Source organism: Dermochelys coriacea, chromosome 5 (genome assembly GCF_009764565.3).
Source record: "Dermochelys coriacea isolate rDerCor1 chromosome 5, rDerCor1.pri.v4, whole genome shotgun sequence".
NCBI classification, from domain to species: Eukaryota; Metazoa; Chordata; order Testudines; family Dermochelyidae; genus Dermochelys; species Dermochelys coriacea.
In genome coordinates this window covers 24,141,542-24,162,276 of record NC_050072.1, presented here as the reverse complement: position 1 = coordinate 24,162,276, position 20,735 = coordinate 24,141,542, and the positions used below count along the sequence as shown (strand labels likewise).

The 20,735-nt window shown below is 49.4% G+C and overlaps 1 long non-coding RNA gene across 1 annotated transcript in view; it reads right to left on the bottom strand.

The window, feature by feature from the left end:
- Nucleotides 1-2,388: 2,388 nt before the first annotated feature.
- LOC122460382 overlaps nt 2,389-20,735 on the bottom strand; it is a 34,265-nt gene continuing 15,918 nt past the window's right edge. The window contains exons 2-3 of the long non-coding RNA XR_006281647.1: nt 4,674-4,741; nt 2,389-3,618 (exon numbers count right to left, since the gene is read on the bottom strand). This is a non-coding gene — a long non-coding RNA (uncharacterized LOC122460382). The remainder of the gene's footprint in view (nt 3,619-4,673; nt 4,742-20,735) is intronic.

Genomic DNA, 20,735 nt, shown 5'->3' with positions numbered 1-20,735 from the left:
GCCCAGGACTTAAAACCCTCCTGAGAGCTGGAGCAATTCGGAGACTGGCAGCGAACCCTGGATGACCTGTGTGCACAGGACAGAACTCTCAACCACCCTTCCCCCTCTTCTTACGTTACACCCACGCCTGGCCAGCCTCAGGTAGTGAATGTGTGAGTATGAACTTGGGCTTGGAGCGCTAACGCTTTCTTCCTTCTTCTGAGTGATGTGAGGAGCACCCATCACTCTCCACTGTTATCAATAAAGCTTTAAAACTCAGTTACATGGTGTGTTCCGTCATCTCCTCCCTAAAGATCCTGCGGCCTCAGCCTGATCACCTGACGCGCCAGGCAGATTGGTAACATAAATCTGTCACATTATGTCCTGGTACATCTCCCTGTCCTTTTCCTGCTGGGACCCCTGAGCTTTTGTCCATGCTGTTGGTCATATTGGTCCTCCAGGGATAGGCGCCAACTCTGTGGGTGCTCCGGGGCAGAAGCACGCACGGGGAAAAATTGGTGGGTGCTCTGCACCCACCGGCAGCTTCCCACTCCCCCCCCGCTCACTTCCGTCTTCACCTCCTCCCGAGCATGCTGTGTCTCCACTTTTCCCCCTAGCTCCCAGCGCTTGCCTCCGCCAAACAGCTGTTTTGTGGCGGCAAGTGCTGGGAGGGAGGGGGGAGGAGGGAGAATGTGGTGCGCTCCGGGAAGAGGCAGGGCTGAGGCAGGGATTTGAGGAAGGAGTCCAATAGGGGCAGGAGGGGGCAGAGTTGGGGCAGGGACTTTGAGGAAGGGATTGGAATTGGCGTGGGGGCGGGGAAGGGGTGGAGGCGGGGCGGGACCGGGGCGAGCACCCACCAGCACCGGCAAAAGTTGGCGCCTATGCCTCCAGGTCCTTCATTCAAGGTCTGATGCAGTACTGGCTTGCAGGATCTTGCAAAACATGCCCTCCTTTGTCATCTTCTTTCTTTGCTTCAACAGGGTCTTGCATTCTACAGATGTGGAGGAGGCACCCCTCAAGACTGCAAAGGCAGCAGCTGCTGATAAAAATACACAGATATATTGTTGGATTTATAGTCACAATAGAAAGAGAAAGATAAGTTTCAAAACTCCCTTCCCTTATTCCCATAACAACTTCTAATAAGACATGTTTGTTGACACTTCAGCTTTGGAGCACTTCTGCCCAGCATCTCTCTCCAGTCCCAGCCGTGGTGCCCATTAGGGATGAGGGGGCAGAAAGACATTTTGGCTGCATGAAACAATAAAATTTCAGTCTCTATTCCACAGGTGCAAGCATAGGGCAACAGCACTGAACATTGCAACTATTTTCCGCAGTCAGGGCTGGTTCTAGCTGATATCCAGAGATCCTAGAAACTTGTTTGCCTCGGAAAAGCATGGAATTTGCATTTTTATAGAGAATCTTTAGTTTTTATAATTTTTGAAATATAAAATCATATATTAACTATTAACTACATTTTACTGTAAGTACCAGTGTCACTTATTTCAATGCGCGCAACTTCCCCTCTTGAGGTTGATTTTTGAATGTGTTTTAAATTTACATAGCTAAACATATTCCAATAAACTGCTTGCGGCGTATAGGGCTTCGTGTTTCAATGCATCTCAAAGTTCACTTCAGCCTCCAGATGTTAATAATTAAAGTTATGAAAAGATGCCAAAAACTTAAAATCACCCCTAAAGACCATGTCACTGAGTTTGTCAAGGTCAAATTTCAAGTTGACGGTAATGTTCTGTTCTGTACTGTATGCAACAACGCTGTAGATTATGTTTGAAGGCAGACAAATACAAATTGCAACTCTATTAATTTGATTATAATAATTGATGTCACTGGTAGGCTTTGAACTTTCTTAAAAATTGTAAATATATCAATAACGCACCGTGTTCAACTGATAACTATATATATTGTGGCATCTTTTCATAACTTTAAAGTAAAATTCAGCGTTTCATTTTAATCATGGAAAAACATGGATTTTTATGGTTGGGGGTTTTTTTGTTTTTTTTTTTAGAATTTTGATTTCTTTTTTTAATGCTGGTAAACTAGGATCACTAATGATATCTTACTCCTGAGGGTAATAGAGGCACAGAAAGCATAGCTGCTACTGGCATCCCAAAGCCACCTGTGCCCACATGTCACTAACTTGTTAACTGCAATGGTGCCTGCTGAAGATATTGTAAAGTGGCATGGTAAAGTGTCCTATGGCAGAGGAAGAAATAAGGCAACCATGCCTAGAAATCTTTAAGAGAATTTGCAGAGTATCTCCATGAAAGTTTCGTAGAGATCTCTCAGAAAGATAAAAGGGACATCACCATGTACATAAACAAACTGCTCCCTATTCCCCTTCCCCCAGCCTAACCCAACAGGGAAGTAGATACCTATTCTACCTCTTCTTGTATGAGCAAAACAATTGAAAGCCGATACCACGGCTTGTTAACTTGGGGATGGGCCAGGCACCATCTTTAAATTATAATTTGCTAAGGAAAATTGTATGTACTGTACACAGTTACCAAAGGTCCCTTCCCCTTTATCGGTCTCATCCACGTTTGGCTGGTTAGACTGTTGAGGACTATCAAACAGGTCTTGGCTCATGGCATGGCTTGAGTCCCCATGTCTGCCACCTCTTCTCCTCCTCCTTGCTGTTTAGCAGGGGTCTCTGTCTTGTGGTCCTCCAGGGAATCCACAGTAGTTTGGGGGGTGCTGGTGTGGTCTCTGCTGAGAATAGTATGCCGCTTGTTGTAAAGGTAGTAATCGTGTACTCAGCATTAGATCTATTGTTGACCTCCCTGGCCTTGTGGAATGCCTGCTGCAGTTCCTTCACTTTCATGCAGCACAGCTGATAATCCCTGTTGTAACCCTTGATGTACATCCCCTGTGCAATCTTTTCCTAGATGCCCACCTTTCTACAGCTGGTCCATAACTGTGCTTCCACAGCCTCTTCTCCCCACAGGCCAATATATCTCCTGTGTTCTCCAGGCAGGAGCACTGCAAGTGTGTGGAGTTGGCATGGTCAGTTGGGCAGTTGCACACAACAAGGGAGAACTGCTAGGTGTACTTGCCAAGATGGCAATCAAGAAAAGACATTTCAAAAATGCATGGGACGTTTTTAGTGGCATGGCTTCCCGTCTCTATGACTCTTGGACAATGGAGTTTTCAATTGTAACCAGAGCAGTCACTATCCCAGCGAATAGGCATTGTGGGACAACAGCTGGAAGACTGTTAGGGTTGAATCCCACTTGCACTGTAATGACCTCAGTAGGTTGACTGTGACTCTAACCCTTTAGGGAGGTGATTTTACTATATCATTGTAATGGGGCATTTACAACAAGCTTTAGAGCAGACATATGCACAAATAAGGTCAATGCAAGACAACGTACATCAGCCTAACTTTGTAGTGTAGTAGACGAGGCCTGAGGTCTCAAAGATACAGCTCGCCCTGGAACCATAAGATAGGGATAGGGCTGTTATGCAAGTCCTACATTGCACAGAGAATCCTTATTGTGTCTGCTGCTTTCTGGCCCCTTGCAGCAGTGATTTGGGGTTCTAGATTTTTGGTGTTTGATTCAGAAGTAAAGTTTACTGTGATAGGCACTAGACCATGCTGGACGTTACAGACCTAATGAAATGCTAAAAGACAATCCAAGAGGATTAACATTAGTAAAATTATACTTATCTATACACAGACAAAAAAAAGGCAATTAATAAGACTACTATCCAATAGTTTAGCCATAAATGTAGGAACCTGAGAAGAATACAGATATTTTTGCATTTTTTTTAATTAAAAATGGGTTGGGGGGAGGGGCAGTGGCTTGGATTTACACATTCTCTTGCAGTGTTTACAACCCCAAAATTGTTTCACTGAGTAGAACACGTGAACCAAAAACAATCAACCCCTTCACTTTATCACTGACCAAATGCCAGATATATAGCATAAATGGTGAAAAGAAATGAAGTTTTTAAAATGTTGATGTTTAGTTTGATGGTGGCCTTTCAGACTAAAACCGATCAGGACAGCTGATTTAAAAGATAAAAACTTTAATGTAACATCCCCAAAAATTATGTTGACAAGTAAGGAAAAGAAAAACTGTGCAATGGTCAGTAAAAAATGGACAAAAGATAATTAAATGTTAACGTTGGCAGAAAAATGTACTTTTATTTTGTCAGAAGATGGCAGCAAAGATGCAAGTTTCTTCAGCGTATAAAACTGGTTCAAGGGGGCGACCTGTTTATGACATTGGATTCAGAGAACGCTATTTCTGAGATAAAAAAACAAAAACTATTGAGCTCTTGTACGATTACATTTCTCACCTCACACTCAGGCAGTTTAACTACTGATGGGAGAATTAATTGATCCAGCACCTCAGTTGGTATAAATAGTTGTAACTATTGATTTCAATGGAGCTATGATGATTATTACCAGCTGAGTGTCTGGCCTGTTTTGCCTAATGTCAAATTCACTTAAAAGTTGTGGTTGGAAAGACTGACTGGAATTAGAATGTTATTGGGTTCACATTCTGCTTAGGAGAGACTGAAAAAAGGAGCCAAGAAAAAAAAAGCCAGTGAAATAATAGGGAGAAAAATTGCAATGAGACTGTGAAACAGAGAGACTGGGGCAAGGGAAGTGGGAGTGAAGAAATGGGGAAGAGGTAAACATTTTAATAAAAAAAATAGATACCACATACCCAGGCCACCCACTTGTACCAGCCTCTTTTGGGGATCCTTTTAGCCTAATCTGCGTAGCACAGCTTCCCTGTAGGTAGAAAAACATATTTGAATGTTTTCATGTTTGGTTTAAACTGAAGCATCCTTGTAGGAAGAATAAGGATTCAAGGAAGAAAAGGTTCACAAACTCCCACTAGTTTTGCAAACAAGAACATATTTGAAAAGTTTGCAAAAAGCTGAACTCCATGAAATTCATCCATCCCTACTTAGTGTTAACAGTACGTAACTTCAGGCAGGACTTGGTCTTTTCCATGAGCCCCTCACTGCTGGACTGGCTACTGAATCCACCCTCCCATTGAATTTAGTGTCAAAAATCTAGGATTCCGTCTTTAAAATACAGAGTTTTTAATTATGACTTCTTGCCTTTATGGTTGTGAACCTTCTAATGGAATATGATGCAGAGTTGTGCTCTGGAGTCTGCAAATAGCCAGGAACTATAGACACCTAAAATCTACTTCATATCATAACTCTTATTCTATTATTTATTTTCATTGCTCTATTCTGTAAAGTGGCATCTATAATGTGCCCTTCCCCCCCACCCGAGACAAATGCCCACATATGAAACAGCAGAGTCCGAGTCAGGAGTGAACTGTTTCTTTTGTCCAGTTTTTAGTGAGTTATCTTTGGTTGGGCTGGTTTGATAAGGTGAAAGGCCTCTCTGAATGATGCCAGTAAGGCAGAAATGAAAGAATAAACATCGAAGGAGCTTTAACAATACATGAAGTACAAAAAAAACCCAAAGGAAACTGACACTTAAGCACCTATGTGAAAATAACTTCATGGGTCTAGTTTAAACTGGTATACATTAGGAATATTGAGAGATGAAGCCTAATCTTTTGTTCTTAATTCACCTTTTTGAGTCCTCTGAATCATTAATGCAGTGGTGTCTTAGGGGCATTAGATAAATAGCTAATCTTTTATATTAGTAAAGGGTCCAGTTTTGTTTTTACATCAGTTGCAGCTTGATGGGCAGGGTGACTATAGAATCCAGTCCTAAAGGTATTGCAACAAATTATTACAGTTTTCTATTAAAATGTACACCCAGAAACACCAGATGGAGATTTTATTTCTGTTTTTCATTTTAGAAAAATTAACTTTTGGAGATTGGTTTCAGAAATATACCCGTTTGTGGCTCTCCGGGTGCCATTATGCACTTTGAATCTTATGTTTAGACTGTGGGAAGTGAGATTTAGGACTTCTGGATTTCCCCTATATTTTCACTGACTCACTGTGTGACCTAGGCAAATCACTTAAAATGACACTCTCAGGTTAAAAAGTTGGTATATATTTTTTAAAAAGGTCCTTAACTATGTTTTTAATCCTGTTAGAGTATTAAAACAAAACAATTCCAAACACGTAATTTAAATTTTCTCTCCTCATCCCCCCAACCCCACCTTCTGTCTCTGTGGCACACCCTACTATTTCTTACCTCACTTAAAAACTGCCTAACTTCGAGAGCAAACTGTATACTTTTCAGCATCACCAATCATCCTACAAAAACAAAGCTTCCCTGCACATAAATGGGGTGCAACCAATTACATTCAGTAAACGTTTTTAACCCCAAACTGAGATATTTTTTTCTGACCACAGTATTTGGCTCTTTATGCTTCTTCATACTGTGTAACTCTGTGTTTAAAGTTAAGAAGTGTGGTTTTATTACTGATTTTGTGGTAATGGAACTTTGTTGATTTCTGATAACCATTCCCTCCCCACCCCCAATAGATATTCTTGAAATCTTTTTTTCTGGGATGGGCTGTAAACAGATCTCTTTTCTGAGTCCCACTAAAGGACCACAGTGGAAATGTTTAAATAATAACACCAACAAAAAGGAAAGTCTTGTTCCACAAGACAATAGGGCTTCACATTTAATCCACATCTAATTCTTTATTACCAGTCCTGTACTGAAAGTATTGTTATTGAGTGGGGCCTATTAATCCTTTGGTTCTCAAGTGTGGCCTTGCTGCATGACAACGTATGCTAAACCACCATAGAATATTACTGCATTTGAATGGTCAAAGATAGAACATACATGGGGTGTCAGATGGGTTAACGGGAGTGCTGCTCACACATTGAGGAAAGACTAGGAGAAATTCTTGTATGTAAAGAACTTCTACTTCCCACACTCTTATAATTCTACATCTTGTTAGCTGGCTATAGTGATGTAGAGTTATAACCAGTGGAAAATAAAAAAATTAACTTTAGATACCAGTAGAAAAATAAGATAATATTCACAGTTCCACTTCACAACATTTGTTTCAAATGGTCTAGTGTCTGGGGAGCAAGTTTAGTGACCTCGGTCCAGTTCCAAATGGACAAGTGTTCATATCATAAAATCCCATCATAATGGACACTAGCTGGCAGTCTTCATAAAAAGACAGGTGACTGACATGGCATGGAGTTACAGATTCCAAAGCCATAATGGACCATTGTGATCATCTAATCTGACCTTCTGTATATCACAGGCCACACAACTTCCCTTGCACAGGGCTTTCTTTCAAGGAAATCCATCCAGATCAGGGTGGAGGCACAGTAGCATGGTAATACTATTATAGAAGCTGAACACATTATGTGGATAAATACAGACTTTAGCGTCCTGAGCTGTCACTCTGGCACCTTCCATGGGCATGACTTTTCCAAAATTCTCTTTATTATGCTCACTACGGTTAGAAATTAAGTCCAGGCACTGAGAACAGAGTCCTCTCTCTCAGGTGCATACGCAATTTGCTGTTTAAAGTGATGTTTTCCCTAAAAATACTGAGAAAGATCTTGTATTTTAGGTTTTAGGGTCTTTTAACCTTTATTTTATTGTATTCATGTTGTTGTTGTTGTTGTTCCAGACATTTCCAATGAAATATATTTTGTTTGCAATGCATGTTCTTGGATTATTTTTTAGCCATGACTCAAATGTTCTGGTGATCATCTCATGTACAGGCTTTATTATGATGTTTCATGGAAGCATTCCAATAACATTTTTGCGAGAGAGAGAGAGAGAAAGCTGCATCTGAGCAAACAACAGCATCAAAGCAATATATAACAGTTTGCTCAGTGAATCTTGTCTAAATGCTCACTGCCAGTTATGTAAAAAAGGTGTTTTTTTTTATTTGTGTCCTCTTCATATGGAAATATTTGAACAAAGACTTAAAAAAATAATTCTGAAGTTGAAAGTTATTGCAAGATCCTATAGTTCATATGTAAGGAATTTGCCCATATCTAGTTCAAGGAAGCCCTAAAATGGGATTTTGAGTGACTTCAGTATTAGCTACTACAGTAAAAGCTTTGTTATCCAGCATGTTGAGAGAATGGAGGGGTGTCAGTAAGTCAAAAATTTCAGTTAACTAAGAGGGAAGAAGTTTGGGTACAAGAGGAGTTTCGGGGTGCCAAATCCAAGCAGTGCTCACCTTGGGCGGCTCCCCGCAAGCAGCGTCATGTGCGGAGAGGCGCAGCCAGGTGTCTCTGCGCGCCGCCCCACCCGCAGGCGCCACCCCACACTCCCATTGGCTGCGGTCCCCAGCCAATGGGAGCTGCGGAGCCAGCGCTCGGGTGGGGGAAGCACATGGAGCCCCTGTGGCCATTCCTCTGCCTAGGAGCATTGATTACAGCCAATGGGAGCTGCAGGGGTGGCGCCTGTGGGCAGAGGCAGTGCATAGAGCCACCGGCCCACACCTCTCCAGACATGTCGCTGCTTGTGGGGAGTGGCCCGAGGTGAGCACCACCCGAATCTGGCACAACGAAACCCCTCCTGTGCCCCAACCCTCTGCCAGAGCCTGTGCCCTGCATCTCCTGCCAAAATGGCGGTTTATAAAGCTTTCCGGTTTGTGAAGTGTCAGATAACACAGCTTTTCCTGTATATGGAATAGGGTAGGAGGATTCCAGAGGGAGCTATGTCCAACTTTCCCAGGCCAATAAAAGGATTACCATGCTTCACAGCCTATAATGAGGGGCAAATGGATGGACTCCCACTTTCTTTGTGGGGAAAATAAAAACACAACTTATTTGTTCTCCTGCACAAATCACTGCTTCCCCAGCTTTTTCACAGTTTGCAATAATATGGGCAATTGGTTCATCATCTTTAATATTTCTCCTCATCTTCCCTGCCAAGTGGCTTCTGCATTTACACACACACACTTCTTTCTATGAAGCTCCCAGTGGTCTCCCTTTTTTCCATCTTCTTCCTATTTAGAAAAGGGGGAGGAAATACTTACTTTATTGTTGCCACTTCCAGCCTCACAACTCGGGCCCACCTGGGGCTGCAATTTGCACCCTCACTATTAACAAGTCTCAAGGACTAAATCTGCATATAAGACCCTCACATGTCCTTGGAACCATAAGGTCTGATTATTTTAATGCCTTCTTAGCAAGGCTTTCAAAAAAGCTAACGGAGAATGCACACACATGCCTGTTTTTTGTTTTTAAATTCCACAGTGATCACCGTCACAGTTACAGGGATAGCTGCACGTCTGCCCCCTCTCTGATCCCTCTGAGTGCATCCTTTTGGATGTCAGTCCCCATGCCTTTACCGCTCCTGAGGTGGAATCACTTGATTCTCCCACTCTTAGACCAGGTCCTGGGCTAACAGTACGCTGTATCAGACAGCTGTAGCTCACGAAAGCTTATGCTCAAATAAATTTGTTAGTCTCTAAGGTGCCACAAGTACTCCTTTTCTTTTTGCGAGTACTCTGTATGTCAAGCATGGTTACCCAGCAGATCTGGCTGGATATACTACCTACGATTATTATGCTTGGTAATCTGTGACCAGTGGTGAACAGAATTACCAGACAGCCTTCTTAAACCAAAAGTATTGTTTAATCTTGAAAGTAGGACTAAAGCTGTCGTCGTGACTCAGTGGGTCACAACTGAGAATACCAAATTCAGAACAAACTGCTGAGAAATAGACACTCCCAAACTGGTGGTTATTCTTCCATAAGATATACCAAACCACAATAAAAGTAAACTTCTCTCACACCACATTAGCTAACAAGAGGTCAGAAATGAAGCCTCTTTAGGTATTCCAGTTCTGGACTGAACACCCAGATTTAATGATGAGTGATTATTTAAAATCAATTTCATCAAGCAAAGAGTTCTGATCTCAAAGGACCAGCCACATACCAGATCAATAAACAACTCAGATCTTATCCAATATTCACACTGGTGCCAATCCTTTAGTATCTAATATCTAAAGGTTTATTTATAAAAAAAAGAAAGAGGTGAGAGTTAAAATTGGTTAAAGGAATAAACTGCTGGCTTAAGTCAAGTCTGTGGATGCTTCCAAATAATTGGAAGGTCCTAGTCCCTTGGTTAGAATGCTCCCATTAGTATAAATCCATAGTCCAGAGGTTAGAGCAGGAAAGAGGCAAAATGGAGATGTTTCCAGAGCCTTCTATAGCTTCTGCCACATGGAGGGAAAGCTCTCATTTTCAGTTTGTGGAAAGTTACAGCCACACAAGATGGAGTTCAGTCTAGTCACATGCCCTTGCATGCTTCGATGAGTCACAGAGGCCATTACCCATATTCTAGCTAGAACATCCACAGGAAGGCCCACCAGGTAGGGATAAGCCTCTTCTATAGTGCATTGCGAGTTAAGTGTTCTTCAATGGGCCATTCAACTTGAATAGTCCCTTCACACTCTGCTGGCTAAACTAGATGTAGGTACCTTGCGGGTGTTACCCAGGAGCAAACATTTGAAATACAGGTACATAGTCAATATTCATAACTCCTGATACAAAAATGATGTATGCAAATAGGATAATCATATTCAGCAAACCATAACTTTTCCATTGACACCTTACAGGACATACTTTGTACAAGATTTGTTGCAATCGTATAACCGTGGTAGCAACAGTCATCTACATGGTCATATTTTAATCATATAACGTCACAAAAGCATAAGGATTTTTAAAGAGAGAACGGATATTAATACAGCAAGTGGTCTACACATATGTCTATCTTACCTAGAGTCCTACTATCCTTGGATAGAGACCCTACACAGGCCTCACTTTTCCAGCGACCCCTCACCTCAGGGCTGGATTACCCAATAGGCAGACTAAGCACGTGCTTAGGGCACCAGTAAAGCAGGGGGCACCAAAAAAAAAAACACCACCACCAAAAAAACCATCGAAGTAGTCATCATGGGAAAAATCAGAAAATTTGTTAGACTTCCTTACGCTCCACGCTCTTCCCCCATTTTTCTCTTCTCTTTTTATTACTTACCCCCACCTAAACCAGGGGGGCGTCCTACTAGCGTAGATCGAAATAATGTGAGGAAATCAGGTCCTGTCATGTATTGCAATAAATTTATGTTTTATTATTGATACATTATTCCAAGTTATATGTACTTGATTCGTTTTTTCTTTTTTATATATATACACACACACACAGAAAAATAGCATACGTTGTGTAATTTGTTTTTGTTTTTTTAAGTTCAGTTAACTGAGATAAGGGGCAGGATGAAATGTAACCGAGTGGAGCACAGAAACTTAAACTGGCGGAAGAAAAGAAACAAAAATAAGTGACATTTTCCAAAATCTTCCAAAGCTGACATCGTTTTTCAAAGCGAATCCATTAGAAGCAACATCTTCTCTCAGTAGCACAGACTTCGTTCCAAAACCTGTAAGTGTTTCAGAGACTGACCCTTCTTCTATTGGTGAAACAAACACCATTCCAGAACATGTGGATGTGTCAGAGACTGTAACTGATCATCCTACTCCTGGTGGTAAAACGGACATTGTTCTAGAAAGTGTGGATGTGTCAGAGATTGAACCTGCTCATGCTGTAAATAATAGGAGAAAAGATCCTGGTATGTGGGTTGATTTCAGTACCGATGATGTAGCTTACTGGATAGATCGTGGACCAAATGACTGTCACCACCACACTGGGCCATTTGAGAAATCATGTCAGACTTTTACCAATGGCAAACAAACAATACGTGATGAACTCATTGGTCTAATGAGTGACAAAGTTCGTTCAGCTATTGTGGATGAAATAAGTACTGCTGGGTACTTCAGTTTATCTGTCAACTCTACACCTGATCTTTCACATATTGATCAATTGAGTATTGTACTAAGATGTGTGTACCACAGATGGAAAACGAGTTGAACGATTTATAATATTTCTCAATTTGAAAAGCCACTCTGCTGAAGAAATGGCAAATCAAGTACTGCATTATCTGTGCCAAGTTTGCAAAACAGATTTCTCAAAGTGCAGAGGTCAATCTTATGACAATGTTGCCAACATGTCAGGGCATTATCAAGGAATGCAGAAGAAGCTTTTAGAACAGAACAAATATGCCATATTCATACCATGTGCTGCACACTCTCTCAATCTTGTTGGCTGCAGTGCTGTTGATTGTTGTCCAGTGGCAGTAAGTTTTTTCTCAACAGTCCAGTTACTTTATACATTTCTCTCTGCCTCAACACACCGATGGGCAGTTCTTAAAACATATTTGGGCAATGATCGTTTGTTGAAATCTCTTTCTAATACTCGCTGGGAGGCACATGCAGTGGCAACAAGTGCAATTCTGGAGTCCTATTCAAAGATTGTGGATGCATTAGAAAGTATAGCTGAAGACCAATCACAAAAAGGGAGATACTATACGAGAGTCAGAAAATATTGCAAACAAGATGCAAGAACTGGAATTTGTATTCATGTTGACCATATGGAATGATATTTTACAACACTTTTACCACACAAGTAAAATTCTCCAAGAAAAATAACTGGATTTGAACACATGTGCATACCTCTGTCAATCATTAGCAGACCACTTACACACTTTGAGAAATGATTTCGAAAGATTTGAAGACATATCAAAAGATATCTTGCCTGATATTAACTACAAAGAAGCCCAGTCCCATAAGCAAATCAGGAAAAAACAAGCAAATGATAGCAGTGCAACAGAAACAGCACTAGAGACAAATTTCATGTATCTACTTACTATGCTATAATTGATACACTTGAAGCTCATATGAAGAGGAGAGGAAGTGTACAAAGTAGTATCAAGAAGATTTTCTTTTCTAAATGATATGGACTTCGGACAAACAATATTCACAAGGTTCCCAAAAGCTAGTTGACTCACACCCTTGTGACGGGGCAAGGCCAGCTGGCTATAGAAAAGTAGTCTTATTGGGATCCGGGAAGTGGGCGGGCGAAGCCCGTCCACTGCTAAAGGATCCCCCCCAACCTAAAAGGGGGATCCACAGGACCTAGATACCCAAAAAATTCCGGGGGACAACTAATAAAATAACAGGGACAAGAGTGAGGTCAAAGGGTCAAAAGAAGGGAACCGGACGGGGACACCGAGCAGAGAACCCCAGACAGCGCCCATTGCTCCTCAAAGGCGTCAAGGGAGTCAGAGGACGCCGCCCAGAGGAACGTGGCAGCAGTGGAGGTCACCCAGGTGCCCGTCGCTGCTGGTGCCGCAGCGGGGGCGATGGCAGATGGTTTGGCAGCGGAGGTAGAAGCTTGGGGAGGTGACGGAGGAGTAGGCGTGGGAGGGGGACCTCGGGCTGCTAGAGGAGTCTCACCCGTCTTATCCCCCGCCATCATGAGCAAGGAGGAAATGGAGGACATCAAAAGGAGGAGGGGAGAGTGGAAGTAGGTCGACCACTCCTCCCCGCTAGGCTGCAGGCAGGGGAGGAGGGCGCCAAAAGGGCTGGGTTGCACGGGGGGCAATCAGGGGTTAGGGGTCAGTCACCGACACAAGGTGGAAATTCCGGCTCCTCTTGGTGCACTACGGGGGGGGGGGGATTCAACAACATTGAAGGTGCAGTGAAGAGGGTTGCAACTGAAATGGGGAGTTGCACAAGCGCATGGGAGGGGGCATGGGCACACGGAGCGAGGGGCTAAGCGGTCTGGGGGTAGAACAGGGAAACCAAGGGGCTAGCTTCAGAGGCTGGGGCGGGGCAAACAAACAAAGGCTGCAGAAGGAAATGGGCGGGGCAGGCAAACAAACTGAAGCTAGTAAGGGGGGCTGGGGCAAAAGAGGAGGCAAAGCAAGTGGCAAATGGGGCAGGTAGTAAAGGGCAAAGCTGGGGGGTAGGCAGTCCAGGGGGGGCACATGTGCCCATGTGCAGTTGCACAAGTCTTTTTTTTAGCTGGCTGCTGCTTCTGGCCCAAAGGGTGGAAATAGGGCGTGGCAAGCCAAGCAAGCAGCTGAGTCCAGAGGCAGGAGCTTTGGCAGATGGTATACAGCTAGTGGGGGTGGTGGAGGGGGCAGCGGTGGTGGTAACAGTGTTGGGGTTTGGGTGGGACACACAGATGGATCGGGGGGCAGCTACACGCCACACCCCCCGTATCCCTACAAACACAGTCAAAACCCCCACCACAAGAGCACAGTTTGAAAATTACTCAGTCTTAGGCCCCCTCCACGGTGGTCTGCAAAGTCTCTAGGTGCTGCCCCACTGGCAGATGATCCTCTTCTTCTCCTCCTCGGGCTTCAGCAGCTCCAGGCAGCAGACTCCACAGCAGCAGCAGCAGCTCCAGGAACTCCAGGTGGTGGTCCAGGCAGGCAGAAAGGACCCCTCTCAGGTGGTGGTGGTGGTGGTGGTGTCCACAACAGCAGTGGCTGGGGTCCCTCACTCCTCCTCTCTGGGGAGTGGGCTAGCAGCCCCCCCCCCGGGGCTGCAGTTGCAGCAGTAGCAGCACCCAAGAGTGGGGGGTCAAGTAGCAGAGAATGCGGTGTCTGGCCCAGCCAGGGGAGCAGCTGGAGCAGCAGGGAGAGCTTAGGGCCTAGCAGCAGGAGTAGCAGCTTCCCACCTCCCTCCAAGCTAGAAAGCTGTGGGAGAGCAGTGGGAGTCTTATTGGGATCCGGGAAGTGGGCGGGCGAAGCCCGTCCACTGCTAAAGGGTCCCCCCCAGCCTAAAAGGGGGATCCACAGGACCTAGATACCCAAAAAATTCCAGGGGACAACTAATAAAATAACAGGGACAGGAGTGCGGTCAAAGGGTCAAAAGAAGGGAACCGGACGGGGACACCGAGCAGAGAACCCCGGACAGCGCCCACTGCTCCTCAAAGGCGTCAAGGGAGTCAGAGGATGCCGCCCAGAGGAACTCTGCTCGGATACGTGAACGGACCGAGGATCGGAAATAGGCCCCACAGTCACAGGAGACTCCATCGGCCAACCTCCTCACTCTGGTTTTGTAGATGGCCATTTTAGCTAGGGCCAGGAGGAGGTTGACCAGGAGATCCCGGGACTTTGTGGGGCCACGGATAGGGAGTGCATAAATGAGAAGGTGAGGGGAGAAGTGCAACCAAAAACGTAATAAGATATTGGTGAGGAGCCGGAATAGGGGCTGCAGCCTGGCACACTCCAGGTAGACATGTGCCAGGGTATCCCTCACGCCGCAAAAGGGGCAAGTGTCTGGGATTGTGGTGAACCGCGCCAAGTACACGCCCGTGCTCACGGCTCCGTGGAGGAGCCGCCAACTGACATCCCCGGCGGGCTTTGGGACTAAGATGGAATATAGGCTGGCCCACCGGGGCTCCTCACCCTCCAAAGGTGGCAGGAGGTCCCGCCATTTTGTATCGGGGCGGGACACGAGGGTACGGGCGTGAAGGGTGTGGAGCACGAGCGTGTAGAGATGTTTTCTTGGCGCGGTTTGAAAACAGACCGGCTGCATGTCGTGCAGCCGGCTTCTAGTGAAGGGGTGAAGGGATCGGTTGGGTCCACGGGGCAGGGGTCCAATTAAAAGGTCCGGCGGGCCTGGGGTAGTGGGTGGGCGGGGCGTGCCCTCGTGCAGGACCCGGTCGAGATAAACCCGAGCAGCGGGCGGCAAAGCGGCCTTCACCTCCTGAAGTATGCCTCGGGGTGTACAAGGTCTGGAAAGCCCCATGCGCTGAGCGAAGGTTAGGGGATCCAGCCAATCTCCCCGGTCATAGTCCAGGAGGTCTCCGACTCTTGTGACCTCTGCCAGGACCAACCTCTGGCGCACCGAGCGGGACTCCGCCACCTGCAAACGGAGCTGGGGGTTGTGTAGCAGGGGCTCCGCGAGGAGATCTGCCCCCTCGGTGGCCGCCACGGACCTGCTCGTTGTAAAGAGTTTCCAGGTCCGGAGGAGGTCCTGGTAGAAGACCGGCAGCCCGGAGAGGTCTCGCGGAAGACCTCTCGGATGGAGATAAAGGAGCTGCCGGTCGTATCGAAGCCCTCGGAAGCGGCGCAGGAAGGCGTGCGCCAGTATGCTCCACGCCGGACTACCTGCACCATAAAGGAGCCTCTGCAGGGTCTGGAGGCGGAAGACATGGACCTGAGTAAGCAGACATTTGAGGCCCTGCCCTCCCTCCTCCACAGGTAGATGGAGAACCCCTGCAGGGACCCAGTGCAGTCCTGACCAAAAGAACTCCAGAATCGATGTCCGCAGGTTGGTCAGGAAAGCTGGGGCTGGGACCAGGGTGTTGAGCCGGTACCAAAGCATGGACAGGACTAGTTGATTAAGCAGTAACGCTCTCCCTCGAAGGGAGAGGCACCGGAGCAGTCCTGTCCATTTCCGGAGCCGCTCTATCACCCCGCCCTCTAAATTCTGCCAGTTCTCCGGCGGAGAGGGATGCGTGGCAGAAAGGTAAACGCCCAGATAGAGCAGCGGACTCGTGCTCCACCGGATGGCTTGAAGCGCGGGTGGGCGGGGGCTCGCCTGCCGCCAGTCCCCTACCACCAAGCCAGAGCTCTTGACCCAGTTGACCCGCGCAGAGGAGGCTGCTGAATAGATGGCCTGGCAAGCCTCCACTCGCACCAAGTCGCCCGGGTCCTGGACCATGAGGAGCACGTCATCAGCATACGCCGACAGGACCAGCCGCAGCTCCGGCTCCCTCAGCACCAACCCTGTCAACCTCCTTCGGAGGAGACAGAGGAAGGGCTCGATCGCCAGAGCGTAGAGCTGGCCTGAGAGGGGGCACCCCTGCCGTACTCCTCGCCCGAAGTTGACCGGTTCGGTCAGGGTCCAGTTGAGTCTTACCAGACACTCTGCGGAAGCGTACAGCACCCGGAGAAAGTTCACAAACCTGCGTCCGAAGCCAAATGCCCGCAGAGTGCTCATTAGATACCCGTGATCCATCCTGTCCAACGCCTTCTCCTGATCTAAAGACAGGAGGGCGAACGACAGACCATCCCTACACCCAAGTTCCAATAGGTCCCGGACCAGATATAGGTTGTCGAAGATACTGCGGCCCGGGACGGTGTAGGTCTGGTCTGGGTGGACCATGTCCGCCAGCACGGACCCTAGCCTCAGGGAGATGGCTTTTGCCACGATTTTGTAGTCCGTGCTGAGGAGCGAGACGGGACGCCAATTTCGTAAATCGCGGAGGTCCCCCTTCTTCGGCAATAAGGCGAGCACGGCTCGCCTGCACGAAAGAGGGAGGACCCCGCTCTGCAAAGACTCGGCCCAGACGGTGACTAGGTCTGGGCCCAGGACGTCCCAGAACACGCGGTAGAACTCCACGGTCAGCCCGTCCATGCCCGGAGATTTATTGGTGGGCATGCGACGGAGGGCTTCCGAGAACTCGGCCAGAGTGAGAGGCAGCTCTAGCCGGTCTCGGTCGCCCACGCTGACCGTCGGGAGCTCCTCCCACAGCACTCTGCAAGCGTTAGGATCGGTCGGCTCCGGGGAGAAAAGGCTTGCGTAGAAGGCTCTCGCCCTCTCGCACATCTCCACCGGATCCGTGAGGGGGGTGCCATCCTCAGTCAGTAGGCAGATGATATGTTTCTTAGCCCCCCTCTTTTTTTCCAGGGCGTAGAAGAAGCGGGAGCCGCAATCCATCTCCCGAAGGAGACGGATGCGGGATCGAACAAAGGCACCTCGGGCCCGATGGTCCTCGAGGCTCCGGAGCTCCTCCCGCTTCTCCCGGCACGCTCCGCAGAGGGGTGGATCCTCGGGGCTGGCGGCCAGACGCCTCTCCAGCTCTAAGACCTCCCGTTCCAACTGCTCTATCGCTGCATCCCTCCGTCGGCTGGTGCCCCGGGTGTAGTCACGGCAGAAGAGCCGGGCGCGCACCTTCCCTACGTCCCACCACCGCCGTGCCGAGGGAAAGGCACGCCGCTGCCCTCACCAGGCCAGCCAGAACTCCCGGAAGGACGCCACGAAGCCCGCATCCTCCAGCAAGCTGTTGTTAAAATGCCAATAGGCCGGCCCCGGCCTCTCCGCGCAGAGGGAGGCTGTCACGGTGGCTATGTGATGGTCAGAAAATGGGGCCGGCCGGATGCTGGAGGAGTGGGCTCGTGTAAGATGAAAGCGTGATAAATAAATGCGGTCCAACCGGGAGTGGCGCGACCGATGGGCCTCCACCCGGACAAAGGTGAACGTGGAAGCGTCATCCGGGTGGTGGTCGCGCCAGACGTCCACCAGGGAGTGGTGTTCGACTATCTCCTGGAGGACGGCGACGGCGGCCGGGCTCTTCTCGGTCCCCGAGCGGTCCCGTTCCTCAAGGGTGATGTTAAAGTCCCCTCCCAGGACCAGGCACTCCTGAGGATCCAAGGTGCCGAGGAAGGCGGATGCCTGCTGATAGAATTGCAGCCGCTCCGGGCTCGCTGCTGGGGCATAGATGTTGACGAGGTTGACTACGAGCCCCTCCATTTGGACCCGGAGGTGCAGCAGGCGACCCGGCACAGCCTCGGCGACCCCCAGCACCTCGGGCCGTAGGTCGGGGGAGAACAGGGTCGCCACTCCACCCGTATGAACTGTGAGGTGGCTAAAGTAGACCCTGTCCCCCCAATCCAGCCGCCAGCTGTCTTCGGCGGTCGGATCCGTATGGGTCTCCTGCAGGAAAACCACAGAGTACCTCCCCTCTCGAAGGAAGGAGAGCACCTGGGACCTGCGGAGACCCATCTTACAGCCACGGGTGTTCAATGTTGCGATGGTAAAGGGTGCCATGAGGAGGTCTGGGGGGGATCCTCGCCGGCAGGGATGCTCGTGGCTCCCGGCGGGCCGCGTAGCAGTCCGTGACCCACCCCGTAGGTGAGTAAGGAGTCACGGAAGTGGCGGACCCGCTGGTAGGCCGCGGCGCCCTGTCTCCCGGTCCTTTTCCCCTCCCCCATGAGGGCCCTTGCGGCCCGGAGGATTTGATTAAAGTCCCCCCATCGCTGGAGGGCAAGCTGGACTTTGTTGCGGGAGCCACGGACGTCTTCTAGGAACTCCCGCAACTCCTCTCGCAGCGCATGGGGGGCTGGGGTTATGGTCTGGTTGCTTCCCGATGGGGCCCTTGGTACAGCCCCCTGGCCCAGCGAGACGGGCAGACAGGGTGCGGACCCCCGACGGGGCTCTTGATGGGTTGACCTGAATGCTGGGGCGATAGGGGGCGGCGGAGGGAGGATAGCAGCCCCTGGTGGGTCGGGACGGGCAAACACAAAGGCCATTCCCTGGGAGTCATCTGTTGGAAAGGGGAAGGAGACTGTTCCAGGGGTGGCAATAATATCTCGGGAGGTGGGCGGGAGAAGGGCAGGGGCAGGGGTAGAGGTGAGATTCTGGGTCGGGAGAGGGCTCTCACCGATGCCGGGCGCAAGCTGTCTGGTGGATTTGGCAGCCACGGCATCAGGAGGTGGACTTTCTTCTGTAGGGTCCTCTCCCGGAAAGGAGGTCGAATGCTCCTCACCAGCGAGGGATGCCCCTGGTGGCTCAGGTTCCAGCCGCGTGGCACTGGCCGTCGCCTCAACTGGCTCGGTGGCTCTCAGCAGGGTGCCTTCTGCAGCCGGGTTGATGGAGGAGTCCAGGGGCTCCTCGGAGGTGGGAGCAGAAGCGACGGTTAGGGGGAGGGAGTATGGGGAAAGGGGGGCTGGAAAGAAGTCGCCCAGATCGAGGCCCGCTGGCATAGGATCGTCCTCCCCCTGGGTGACCAGGGTCAGACCCAGGGCCTCGATCTCCTCATATATAGAGGGGAAATTGTTTTCCGCTACCCCGGGATTCTCCCCGCCGGCACCTGACGCGATGGTTACTTTGGGGCACACTGGGGTTTCAGATGGTGCCTCGGGGGTCTTGGAGGGGAGGGACTCCCGTGGAGGGGAGATACCGCCTTCTAGTGCTGCCACGTCTTCCCCAGCCGGCTCTGGTGGGTGGAACACACCCGTGGGTAGAGCGGAAGGCTCGGCATCGGTGCCCCCCTTCCTGGTCTTCCGGGGGGCCTCCGCGTCACATGGGAGGAGCGGAGCTCGAGCCTTCCGCTTGCCCCGCTTCCCCTTGACTAAGGCCCAGCCCTCCATGGCATCATCCGGGGGCTGGCTAGCAGGGGTTGTGTCAGGGGGCAGAGGCGATGGCTCAGGGACTCGAGGGGGTAACGGTGGGGCAGCACAAGGGAGGGAAGATTCCCCTTGGGGCGGGCCCTCTCCCATGCTTGGCGCTGTCCCTGCCGCACCCTCCTCCACAGGCCTCGCCAGATTGCAAGCAGCGGTGGCGGGGTTGTCCCGCTCGTCTGGGCATAGTGGGGGAGGTGCCCCTTGGGCCTGAGCGGGAGCAATGGTGGATTGTGAAGGAGGAGGGGCCGTTTCAGGTGCCGGGCAGCCAGGGGCGTCGGCGATGACGGGGCCGGTGCCCTGCCGGGGCTCGGGGTTCTGAGTGCCCCTTCTTCCCGGGCCAGGGGGCAGTCCCTCCGGACGTGCCCCATCGCCCGGCAGAGGTAGCACCGGGCCTCCCCCGTGGAATAATGAACCCTGTAAGGGGTCCCCTTGTAGGGGACGAGGAAGGACCCCTCGAGTGCCTCTCCGTTGCGCGCCGCCGGCGGCAGTTGAAGCTGCACTTGCCGGCGGAAGGAGAGGACGTGACGGAGGGCGGGGTCTTGCAGCCCAACGGGAGAGGGCTGATGACAGAGATGGGCTTTCCCAAGGTAGAAAGGGCGGGTAACAGGGTGGCATTGGGGAGAAAGGGAGGGACGGAGGTCAGGACCAGGCGGACGCCCAGGTCCTCTAGCGGCTCTAAGGGGACGAACACGCCCCCCACCGCCAGGCCCTTCTCCACCGCCTCCTGGGCGGCGGCCTCCGATGCTAGGAAGAAGACGACCTTGCCATACATTTTGGAGGCCGCCACAATGGTCGTGGGCCCCACTACCCTCGCCAA